The following is an 11,695-nucleotide window of genomic DNA, read 5'->3' on the forward strand; positions in this document are numbered from 1 at the left end:
CCACTAGGAGCCTGGAGTGAGGGGCATTATGAGGAGGGACCTGTGAGAAAGACCTCTCTGACTATGCTGTGGGAATTAGCAAAGGAGAAAGCCCTGTGAGGCCTATCTTAGCCAAGCTATCGCAGAGGCTTCTGGTTAAACACGCGGAATTCTAAGCCGAGCCTGACCTGCATGCTGAGGGAGGAGGCTGAGGGAGAGGGTCTGAATCTAGTCATTATAGCTTTCATACTTAGAATGATTCCTTACTGGGACTTTACAATTGTGATGATATTTTAGCCCATTACTGGCCACCCAGGCGAGCTGGACACACGTGTTAACTGTCTGGAAGTGGGTCCTGAACAAGGCAGGGACCAGGTATGCTGAGCCACGGGTAGATCCAGGGTTTGCAGGTAAATGGGACTGAGTCTGGATCTTGGCTTTAACCCTTTCCAGTTGTTTGACCTTGAGATGATATCGGAGCCCTAATCTGCATTCCCACCCCTGTTTCTTCAGGTACATCGTGAGGTTAGCGTTTCCTTTGAAGGTTGTTTTAGTGAACAGGGATGCTTAGCCTGAGGGTGGCAGAGCTCAAGCTGCAATGCCCAGATGCCTGGGACTAAATGCCCGATTCACCACCGCGAGCAATTATTCAACATTGTGTGCCTCCATGTCTTCCTTATCTGTCCCATGGGGATTGTAGTAATGCTTGCCTTGGCTTGTTGAGAGATGAAGTGTGTACTGTGCTTGTAATAGACTAAGGCAGGCATGGCGATTATGCTTATAATCCAGCATTCAAGAGGTAGAGGCAGGACTGCAAGTTCAAGGCCAGCCCAGACTTCACGGCAAATGATGCAAATCCTGAAGGCGGTTTAGGACTAGTTCAGGGCCCCAGGCCTGTCCTTCAGCTCCGCAACCTCATTTCAGGCCAAGGGCTGCTCAGTGACTTGCTCTCTGGTCTGGGAGGGTGCCAAGGACAACACAGTGAACTCTTCACTGATTTTAGAGTCCCATGAGGACTCTAGTACAACACACACACAGTGTTGACAGATGTCAACTAGGCCATTTGGGATGTTTACTTATTTATTTGAAACACATAGTCCCCACCAGCCTCCAGCTAGCAAGAGACGACCTTGAACTTGCCGGAATTACATGTACCTAGCGCACTTCCTGTTCCTATCTGGGTCCATGCCAAGGCTTTGCACAACCCTTCCAGTCCTAAGTAATACATTAATGTCTCCCCTACTGACCGATGTGCTAGGTCACTGAGGGGAAAGGAAAGGTCCTGAAATTTGTCAAACATTGACACAAGGAGGTGTTTTCATGTCCCCAGGCCAGGCCTGCTGGGCTCGGCTCAGCTCTCTCCACATACCCAGGACAGGCAAGGACAGTAGGGCACTGGACACGCATGTCAACAGGGGCCGTGGGTCACTCCCTCAAGGCAAATCATCAGCTGACATTCAGAGGGTACTATAGGTTGGAAAGAATGTAAAAAGAGACCACAGAGCCAGCCAAAGGGCCTACAGCCTGCCCTCCACGTCAGAGGCTGAAGCCAAAGAACATCGGGCATTGACAATGTTTATGGAGGCCTTAGTAAGCTCAGAAGACTGCTGTACCAAACACTTTTCCTGGGAACTCCCCAGTGGCCATGTTTCCCCAATCTACAGACGCTGAGGATGAGAGTGGGACAAGAAGCTGCTTAAAGTCACACAGCCACTAAGAGGCAGTGCTTGGACTCGAGCCCCAACCTTGGCTCTATTCCTCAGTCTTTCACCACCCAGAACTTGTTGTCGGAGGTGGGTACAGGGCACCAGGGAAGAACAGCTTTTGGCACCGGCTTGGGAGAACTTCCAGAGAGGCAGCACTGTGATTAGAAGTGGGCACTGGGGGCTGGTGAGATGGCTCAGTGGGTAAGAGCACCCGACTGCTCTTCCGAAGGTCCAGAGTTCAAATCCCAGCAACCACATGGTGGCTCACAACCATCCGTAACGAGATCTGGCGCCCTCTTCTGGAGTGTCTGAAGACAGCTACAGTGTACTTAGATATAATAAATAAATAAATCTTTAAAAAAAAAAAAAAGAAGTGGGCACCGGGAGAGGACGGGGAATGATAAGCGCTTGGGTGTGTGGGTGACAGAAGAGACCCCGAAGCTCAGTGTATGGTGGGTTGAAGCTGAGGAGTCCAAGGTCCTGGGTTCAGAAGCAGGAGCCTGGGGAGACCTGGCCACGGAGATTATGGACCACCAAGGCAGGAGGAGGAAACAAATTAAAAAATAACTGTAAGAAAGGTTTAACAGTTACCACCATCGGCCAGCAGCAGGAGTGGGTGATCAGCCAGCAGTAAATGTATCAAAATTATCAGAAACACCGGGCACATGAGCGAGACTAAGAAGGACCCAAGACTGAAATGTGGCCGGCATACTGACTAGCCACTGGTCACTTATCATGAGCCTCATCCAGGAAACTGTCCCAGTGGAAGACTCTGTCTCTGTCCCTGGACATCAGTTTGAATACAATTTCTCTTTCTCACAATACCCAAGCTGCCTCAAAATGGCTTTCAAAATGGTCTGCCACCGGACTTTCATTTTACATCCTGATTAGCTGAAGTCCCTAAACTTTTTCTGGCAGCTATGTCAGCTGTTTGCCTCCAGCTTCCGGTCAGCCAGTATGGCCTCTATAGTCGCTTCAACCCTTTTCTAGCCACCTGCCCAGATAATTTTGTGTAATGTGTTAATATTAGAAAGACCAGGCTACCCAGTGTGGTGATGCATATTTGGAAGCTCAACTCAGAAGGCTGAGGCAGAACTGTCATGAGTTTGAGGCTAGCCTGGGCTACAGAGTGAGTTTGTGGCCAGCCTGAGATACAAGGTGGGACCCTGCTTCAAGAAAAAAAGATGGGAGTTGGCAAGCTGGCTCAGCAGGTAAGAGCACTGACTGCTCTTCCCAAGGTCCTGAGTTCAAATCCCAGCAACCAAATGGTGGCTTACAACCACCCTTAATGAGATCTGACACCCTCTTCTGGTGCGTCTGAAGACAGCTACAGTGTACCCATTAATAATAATAAATAAATCTTTAAAAAGAGGAAAAAGGAAAGATTAGACTAAAAGAATTTATCATCATCAGTAGCCAACTATTCAGCAAAATGGGGGATAATTGGCAACATGAAGTCAATAAAACTGACACAGCTTATAAATTTGTTGTTAATCAGTAAATGTGGACAAAGCCATGGCTCTATGCTTCTTCTCTAACATCCTGGAAGTGCTCCATCCATTTAGACCATGTTGTATCCATGGTTCAACATGGGACCTTTCCCAAACGGCTACCAAGTTACTCAACAACAGCAAAGGTTGTGTAAACACAAAACGAATGTCTATGATGAAAATGACCCATGGTACAGGGGCATGGAGAAAGCAGCATCTCTCCGCAACCTTCCGCCAATCTCCCTCATACCTGTGGTCTCTTCTCAGAGGTGGGCACTACTCCTAGTTCCTTCTAAAGTTTTTTTTGAAGTGTTCATATCAGGCAGTGGTGGCACATGTATTTAATCCCAGCACTTGGGAGGCAGGATCAGGCGGATCTCTGTGAGTTCAAGGCCAGCCTGGTCTACAGAGTTCCAGGAATAGCCAGGGCTATGCAGAGAAACCCTGTCTCAAAAATACCACCAGCACCACCACCACCAAGATAGATAGATAGATAGATAGATAGATAGATAGATAGATAGATAGATAGGAAAGAAACTCCATTTTATCCTAGGCATTCATCTTGGTACCCTCTAGCCTCTGACTCCAGTCCCTGGAAGATAAGTTTCCAGTAACCCTGACTCAATGACTCCCACCCAGAAATGTACAGCCTTGATCATCTACTTGCTATGATATGTCTAACTGCTTTTTGTTTGTTTGTTTCTGAAGCTGCTTGTGCAGTCAAAGGCTATTTTGAGGTTGCTTTGCCTAATCGCTGCGGTGCAGAACAGCTCCTGGCTAGCTTGTGCTGATACTCAAGGTCTTCTTGTGGTTTCTCCTTTAAAAACCCTTCCCCTCACCCCATTCTCACAACAGTCTCAGGTTGGGCTTGGAGATCGTTGTCCTGCTAGCAGTAATCAATACATCTTTTTTTTTTTAAAGATTTATTTATTTTTTATATGTAAGTACACTGTAGCTGTCTTCAGACACTCCAGAAGAAGAGGGCGCCAGATCTCGTTACGGATGGTTGTGAGCCACCATGTGGTTGCTGGGATTTGAACTCTGGACCTTCGGAAGAGCAGTCGGGTGCTCTTACCTGCTGAGCCATCTCACCAGCCCTCAATACATCTTTTAATTATAATTTGATCAAGTCTTTGATGGACTTTCCCAGGGATCAGGAACTCTGTACCGGTTTGCACTTATGTGACAGTATCTGCATACATTCCTAGAAGCAGAGTTTGCTGAGTCAAAAATTTGTACACAGCAGAAAAGGAAAGAAAAGTGTAAGCACTAGAAGTTTTGATAGATCCTGCCAAATGCACTTCATGAAAACAGTTCAGTTTAAGTTCCAAAAAAAGCAATGTACGAACACACCCATTTCCCAGGGTACTAGTTTTAAATGGTAATTCATTATGATTTTAATTTTCAGCTCTTTCTTGAGCACAGATGAGACTTTTTGTACCTTTAGGAGAAAATTCTGGGGCCTGTGAGATGACTCAGGGGTCCCAGGCTTGGTTCCCAGTACCCACATGGAGGCTCACAACCACATATTGACTCCAGTTCCAGGGAGCTGATGCCCTTTTGTGGCTAACCATGGTGCACATACATGCGTGCAGGCAAACACTCACATACTTGAAAAATAAACCTTTTCTTCTGTCAAAAGAACCACTTCATTTTCCAGAACCTGTCGACGCTCTTGGCTTCTTCAGACGGCCTGGCTGTCTTTGTCTCAGGACACTGAGGAAATTAGACATTCGTCTATAATAGGGTCGCCAATATACAATACGTCTCCCAGTTTGCTGTTTATCTTGTGATTTTATCCCTTCTCCTTGCCTCCCCTCCAAAGGAGGGGGTAGTGGTGATAGGGATGGACTCCAGGCCCCCCAAAGTCTTAGGAAAGTACCACAGAGCCAGCCAGACTGCCCCATGCCTGATTTTATTAATTTGTTTGAGACGAGTTTTGTGTAGCACTAGCTTCCTCTACCTTCTTCATTCTGGGATCACACGCGTGTTCTACTATACGTGGCTCTTTACAAGAAAAATGAAGAATGTTTTTTATTTCTATGACTCCTAGACTTTGCCACTATCTATGTTGCAAATGAATGATCTCCCAAACATGGTGGCTTAACGCAACAGCCACCATCTTACTGTGGTTGCTTAAACAGTTTCTGGGTGTTTGGGCTCAACTGCTGTGTCTTAGGTTGCACACAGCTGCAGGCAGGTAGTAGCTGAGCTGAGGCAACTGAAGGTTTTCCACATTCCTGTCTGGTTGCTGAGGCCAGCCAGGCGCTGAACTGTTGTATCAGCGTTTACACAGGACCTTACTGTGCCAACTTGGACATCCATAGGGCTCAGAGACTGGGTTCTGAGCATGGGCTGTGTTGAGAGACTGGAAATAGAAGTTTTCCGTTTCTGAGGCTTGAGCCTGGAAACTACCAGGCCAGTATCGGCTCTGAGCATGCCCAGCTATAGGACTCTCTTCTGATGGAAGAGGGTCAGAGACCCAGGGCACGTGCCAACACTGCCATTGCACTCCCAAGACAGACAATACAGTTTTTGTTGTTTGTTTGTTTTGTTTTGTTTTGTTTTGTTTTGTTTTGTTTTTCAAGACAGGGTTTCTCTGTGTAGTCCTGGCTTTCTTGGAACTCACTCTGTAGACCAGGCTGTCGTTGAGCTCACAGAGATCTGACTACCTCTGCCTCCCAAGAGCTGGGATTTAAGGTGTGCTCCCCCCCCAACCCCTGCCACCAAACTGAGTTTAGTTTTTAAAAAACAAATCTCATTCTTTCTTCCTCTGGAACTTTTGTGAGTTATTTTTGTTGCTGCTGCTGCTGTTGCTGTTGTTGTTTTCTGAGACAGCACTGGCTGTGTAAGTCTGGTTGGTGTAGAACTATATGGACCAGGCAGGCCTTAAACTAACAGATACCTTTGCTTCCCCCATCAACTTTTATGGCTCTGGAGTTTTGGAATTTTGTTATATATATTTTTCAGACAGATATCAATTGTTTAACCTGTTTGTCGGACCTGATTTTATTCATTTATTATGAAATAATGCTTTTTTTCTGTCTAATTTAAAAATTTGGAGATGGAGATGGAGATGGAGATGGACAGGTAGAATGCTTGCCTGGCATTCAGACAGCCCCAGATATAATCCCCAGAATTTATAAACCAGGTGTGGTGGTACATGCTGGCAAGTTCAGCACCGTGGAGATGGAGCCTCAAGGAAGTTTTAGTAAATTAGAGGCCAGCCTGGGTTACTTGGTACCCTGTCTCTAAATAAACACATAATGAAAGTTTGCCACCGTATCCACACCGAATCCACATCCCCTGTGATATATCTAAACGTTAGGTTCCTTTCTGCAAAGCTCCCAGTCTGTCATAGGTGTTGGTGCCACACCAGGTAAATTATTGTACACTTGTATTACACTGAAGATATCAAGATTACTAATTGAGTAATCTGTCCTCTGCAGGCTAAATCCCAAACTCTGCTTGTGTTCCCTCTGTTTGTTGGACCGGACTTTACTCATGTTTGCTTAGCCCACTAGCATTTTAAGCTATAAAATACATTTTATTGACAACAGAGTTTTGCTATGTACCCCAGGCTGATCCAAATGCCCCCCTTTCTGGCATGTTAGAATTACAGGCCTGCACTATCATATCCAGCTTAACATTCATTTTTAATGTCAAGTACAGTAAGTCCCTATGGAAGAAATGTTAAATGCTGTGAACACCTTCTCCCTTCACAGTAAATCCCTGGGTTTGTTTTTTGTTTTTTGTTTTTTGTTTTTTTTCCGGACGCAGCCTCCTGTGGAAAGCCATGTTAAATTGAAGGTCCCTTCTCAGTGCCCACAGACCTCTAAGATGCCTGAGGTTGGGGCTTCCTGTACCCCACACTGGGCCATGAGTTTCTTGAGTTCAAACCTCTTGGCCACAGTCTTTGGCAAGCAACATAGTATCAAGCTTGCCAAAGGACCAGGTTTGTCTGTGATGGCAGGGCTAAGGCTCAGATCTAAGGAATACCCAGGCCTGGTCACCGCCCAGCCAGCATTGAGGTTGGACAACGAAGAGGAGGAGGGGCAGGATTCTTCAGGATCAGAATTTGCTGAGGCAGAGGTTAGGAGTCAGTCTTCTAGGGCCTCGTGTGGTTCCTCGCGGAGTTTTAAAGTCAGAAGCACGGGGCAAGCGGCTGTTAGTTGGGGCAGGAGGAGCCGTCTTACAGCCATAGGCTGGACAACAGGGGCATGATAGGTCCATGGAGTCTGAGTGGGGAGGTGCGATTCCAGGGTGGCCTCGGGATGAAAGCCTCACCCTCTCACTTGTGCCTGTGATGGGCGGGCATCTAGAGGCCGCGGGGTGGTTTATCTCCAGCAAGTCCACCCTATTACATCACCTTCAAAAGGTGCAGCTTCAGAAGCCCTCCTGTCGACTGTGAGGAAGTGACCCTCTGTGTGGTGGGGAGAGCCATGGAAGGGCGCTGCTGGGACCTCTACTGCGGGGCCTCGGTCCTCTAGCCACAGAGAGTGTATTGTGCTGACAGTGGGCTCTTTCTGGGAGAACAAACCTGGCCAGTGCCAGACTCAGATGCAAACCCGAGACCTGAATAGACCCAGGCTCCTGACTGTGCAGGTGAAAGGCAGATGAGAAGTCTGTCATTCTAGCGATGCCACGACAGGATTTACAGATAACGTGGTGGGATATGTGTGTGAATGTGCGGGGGTGGGGTGGGGCGTGGGGGTGTTGCTCTGTGGAAACAGGCAGATTTTGCAGCTTGTTGTCATTGCTGGGGCATCGTGAGAAGTTGGCTGCTCAAAGCACTGGGGCCACAGACTGGCTGGGTGACATCTGGCACAGCCCTTCTGTCTAATTGGGGGAAATCACTGGGATCTCTACGTGGGCGGCAGGTGCCAAGTCCTGGACCAGGTCTTCAGGAGCCAGTGGCACAGTGAGATTAGCTTACACCGCACCCTGCTGGCCAGGGTCCGAAATACATCCGTGGCATGTCCCTAGCCTTGTTGGGCTCTGCCGCCTCCTGGTGTTCATCCTCATTTTTTGTGACACAAGTTCCTGCAACTCCTCCCCTGCAGGCAAGCCCTGGGTCTCTCTGATTTTTGTCGGAGGTGTGGAGGGATTTGAACCCAGATTCTGCTCGGTCCTTGGCGACTTTTTCTAATCACCTAGCTTCTGTTAGATCCTCCGACTCCATCGGCTCCATCCCCCCACTTCTGGAATCTGGAGGCTTGCAGGCTTGTACTAACCTGAAAGCCCTCCCAGCCTCCCCAGCAGCTGTCTCAGAGTCCTGTGTCACTCCATTCCCTACTGTCCTCAGCTCTGTCCAGCCTTTGTCCCATTGCAAGACCCCAAAGTTATCCCTGTCAGCTGGCTTTCTCCCAGCACTTGCCCAGCACACTCAGGCATAGAGTAGACGAGCTGAGCCTTTTGCCTAGAGACACCTGGTGGACCAAGCACCCACGGGCTCAGCTCAGAGCATGATCTGCTTTCCCAGCCAGGGGAGGGGCTGCAGGAGGAGACAACTCGAAGATGCATTTCAATACTAGGCTTGCACAGGTACCTGTAAACTCATCAAAGGGTCAACTCTCAGATAGAGAGTTATGTACTTCCCAACTTTATACAATACATCGTTAGCAAAAGGATACATTGTCCTAACGTATCCTAATGTGCTGTCTGAGTTAACTAACATTTACTACCTGCATGAATGTCCGTTATGCATACTGTGGAGGTTGGAATGAGAATGGCCCCATAGCCTCAAATATTTGAATGCTAGGTCCCCAGCTGATGAACTGTTTGGGAAGGATTAGGAGGTGTGGCCTTGTTAAGGGGGTGTGTCACTGGGTGTGGGGGTGTGGCCTTGTTAAGGGGGTGTGTCACTGGGTGTGGGGGTGTGGCCTTGTTAAGGGGGTGTGTCACTGGGTGTGGGGGTGTGGCCTTGTTAGAGGAGGTGTGTCACTGGGTGTGGAGGTGTGGCCTTGTTAAGGGGGTGTGTCACTGGGTGTGGGCTTTAGGTTTCAGCATCCCAGGCTCAGTCACCCCCCCCCCCCCAACTTGCAGAACAGATGTGAGCTCTCAGCTCCTTCTCTGGCATCCTGCCTTCCTGCTCCCATGCTTCCCACCGTGATGATAATGGAGTAACCCTCAGAAAGTATAAGCAACCCCCCAATTAAATGTTTCCTCTCATAAATTGCCTTGGTCATAGTGTCTCTTATTAGCATTAGAACGGTAATTATAGAGCCTTAGAACGGTAACTATAGACAGCTAGTTGTTTGTGCAACAAATGGTTAACAAAATTAACATTATCCCAACATGCCACTGTAACTGTAATGTTACAGTAACCACCTGCATGAACATCCCTTATTACACGCTTTAGCAGAAAAACCCACATCGTATTCTGTGATCTAAATTAGCTTTATGTGAAGTAGAACTTAAAATGAGTTCTTGTTGTCATGGTAGTGGTGGCTTTTTTTTTTTTTAATTACGAAAGGGTCTCATGTACCTAGACAGGTCTCAAACTTACTGTGCAGCCAAAGATGGCCTTGAGCTCATGATCCTCCTGCCTCTGCCCACCAAGTACTTGATTACAGGTCTGTTCAGCTGTTGTCTGGTGTGTTTTTCTTTTTATGTATTTTATTTTTGAGGCAGGTTCTATTTTCCCTAGCCCAGGCTGGCCTCAAAATCTTGATTTTCCTACATTATCCCCATGAGAGCTGAGATCACCATGCACAGCAAGATTTAAGATTATTCCACAAATGTTTCATCATTATCACCACTACCACCATCATTTTGAGTCAGGGTTTTACTATGTTGTCCTGTCTAGATAGGAACTCACTGTATAGATCCGACTGCCCTTGAACTCATGGCAATCCCCCCCGCTGTTACCTCTGGAGTGCTGGGATTACAGGCTATGGCCATCACTACAACTCTTAGGGTCGCTAACCTTTCAACAATGCTCTCTCCAGACGCAGGAAAGATGGAGAGCAACTTAATCCTGAGACTGACCACAGAACTCAGGGTTCCTTGTGGGCTTTGGACAAGACACTGCTTCTCTTAGGACCTTGCTTCTTCCTGAAGCATGAAGCAGATGTGGCAGAGGTCAGCCCACCTCCTCTTCAAAGGGCTGGATAGTAGATGTCTTCAGCTTTCAGGCCTGTGGTCTCTGTTGTAACTCCTCAGCACTGTGGTTACAGCACAAAGGCTGCCTCAGATAATGCAGATGAGTGCCAATAAAACTTTATTTAGTGACTGCTGAAATGTCAGCATCATCTCTTTCTCATGTATACCAAAGTGGTTGTTATTTTTTTTTTTCCTGAGCATGATCCACTTTTACTACGGTAATCTACAGGTGACCAGAGTTAGCCCACAGGGGTCATTTATCCCCAACGCGCGGCGCGTGTATGAGATATACCTTGTTAAAAGGCAGATTCTGATTGAGCGCATTTGAAGAATGGGACGTCTTTCCTATGCGCTCCACGCAGTTGTGGCTCCAGCTACATTCCGAGTGGTCAGGCGAGGGACAATCAGCTTAGCCAGTCTCTGGAATGGTGGGTTTTATAATCAGTCCCGTCCGGTCCCAAAGCGAAGTTCCAGTCAGGCAACATGACCGCACTGGGTGCCTGCTTCATCTACTTTCTTTCTCTTTCTGTGTCTCCCTCCAGTTTGCCTCGCCAACTACAACACAAGCTCCTTGAGAACAGGGGCCTCGCTGCTCCGTCTGCTGGTCCTTCCCGACCTTGTACTGAGCCTCTGACCTGCAAACATCTGCTAACTTAACTGGTGGAGTTGAGGATGTCATCGTTCTATCGCCACCTAGTGGACACTTTTCCAAACTGCGGGGGTTGGGGAGGAAGATGCCCGGGATTGACTAGGCCTGAGGTGGTTGCTATGAGCCTTTGGTATCTGTACTCTGCTTTCCCTTGGAGCAGAGACTTCCTGGAAGAGCAGGGGCAGGGCCAGGGGCCAAGAAGAGACAGGATCAGGGACAGCTGAGGTGATCTGGAAGATGAGATAGAAAATGACAAACAGGAGGAGGAGAGGGAATTTCCAGGGCTGTCACTTCGAATGCATGATTTAACCCCACAAAGACCAAAGAAGCACATGGTGGGACTCCTGTTTTACACACATGGAAACCGAGGCACGGACAAATGAAGTGGCCTGTTCTGGACCTCAGACCCTCTTGGAAGTGGATCTGAATGAAGGCCATCTTTGCAGATGAATCAGGGTGTGTGCCTAGGTTTGTGTCTGGGGACTGTGGTTTATGGGTGGGTACCAGACATGTGCAAGAAACCCTTAATGCAGGCATGAGCACAGAAGCCCAGGTTTGGGGACTGGGAACAGAGCATCTGCCTTTACGATGTCCAGCAAACGGGGTCTGAGTGGCTTTTGTCCTGTCCAGAGTCTGGGTGGCTGGCTTTAATTTCACAGTCTCAAGCAAAAGGCCTGGTCCCTGACCACAGAGGGTAACAGAGAGCTTTGTTGGAATCCAGAAGTGTGCCCAGACCTCTGAGAATCACCTTTGGGTTTCAGTTCTCA

The 11,695-nt window shown here is 47.9% G+C and overlaps 1 long non-coding RNA gene across 1 annotated transcript; it reads left to right on the forward strand.

The window, feature by feature from the left end:
* Window positions 1–3,371: 3,371 nt before the first annotated feature.
* LOC147004330 (uncharacterized) lies at window positions 3,372–11,379 on the forward strand. Its single transcript, XR_015047250.1, has 2 exons — window positions 3,372–3,444; window positions 10,822–11,379. It is a non-coding gene; the product is annotated as an uncharacterized LOC147004330 (long non-coding RNA).
* The last annotated feature ends 316 nt before the right edge of the window (window positions 11,380–11,695 follow it).

This window comes from Mus caroli, unplaced genomic scaffold (assembly GCF_978045245.1).
Source record: "Mus caroli unplaced genomic scaffold, Mus_caroli_1 scaffold_6, whole genome shotgun sequence".
NCBI classification, from domain to species: Eukaryota; Metazoa; Chordata; class Mammalia; order Rodentia; family Muridae; genus Mus; species Mus caroli.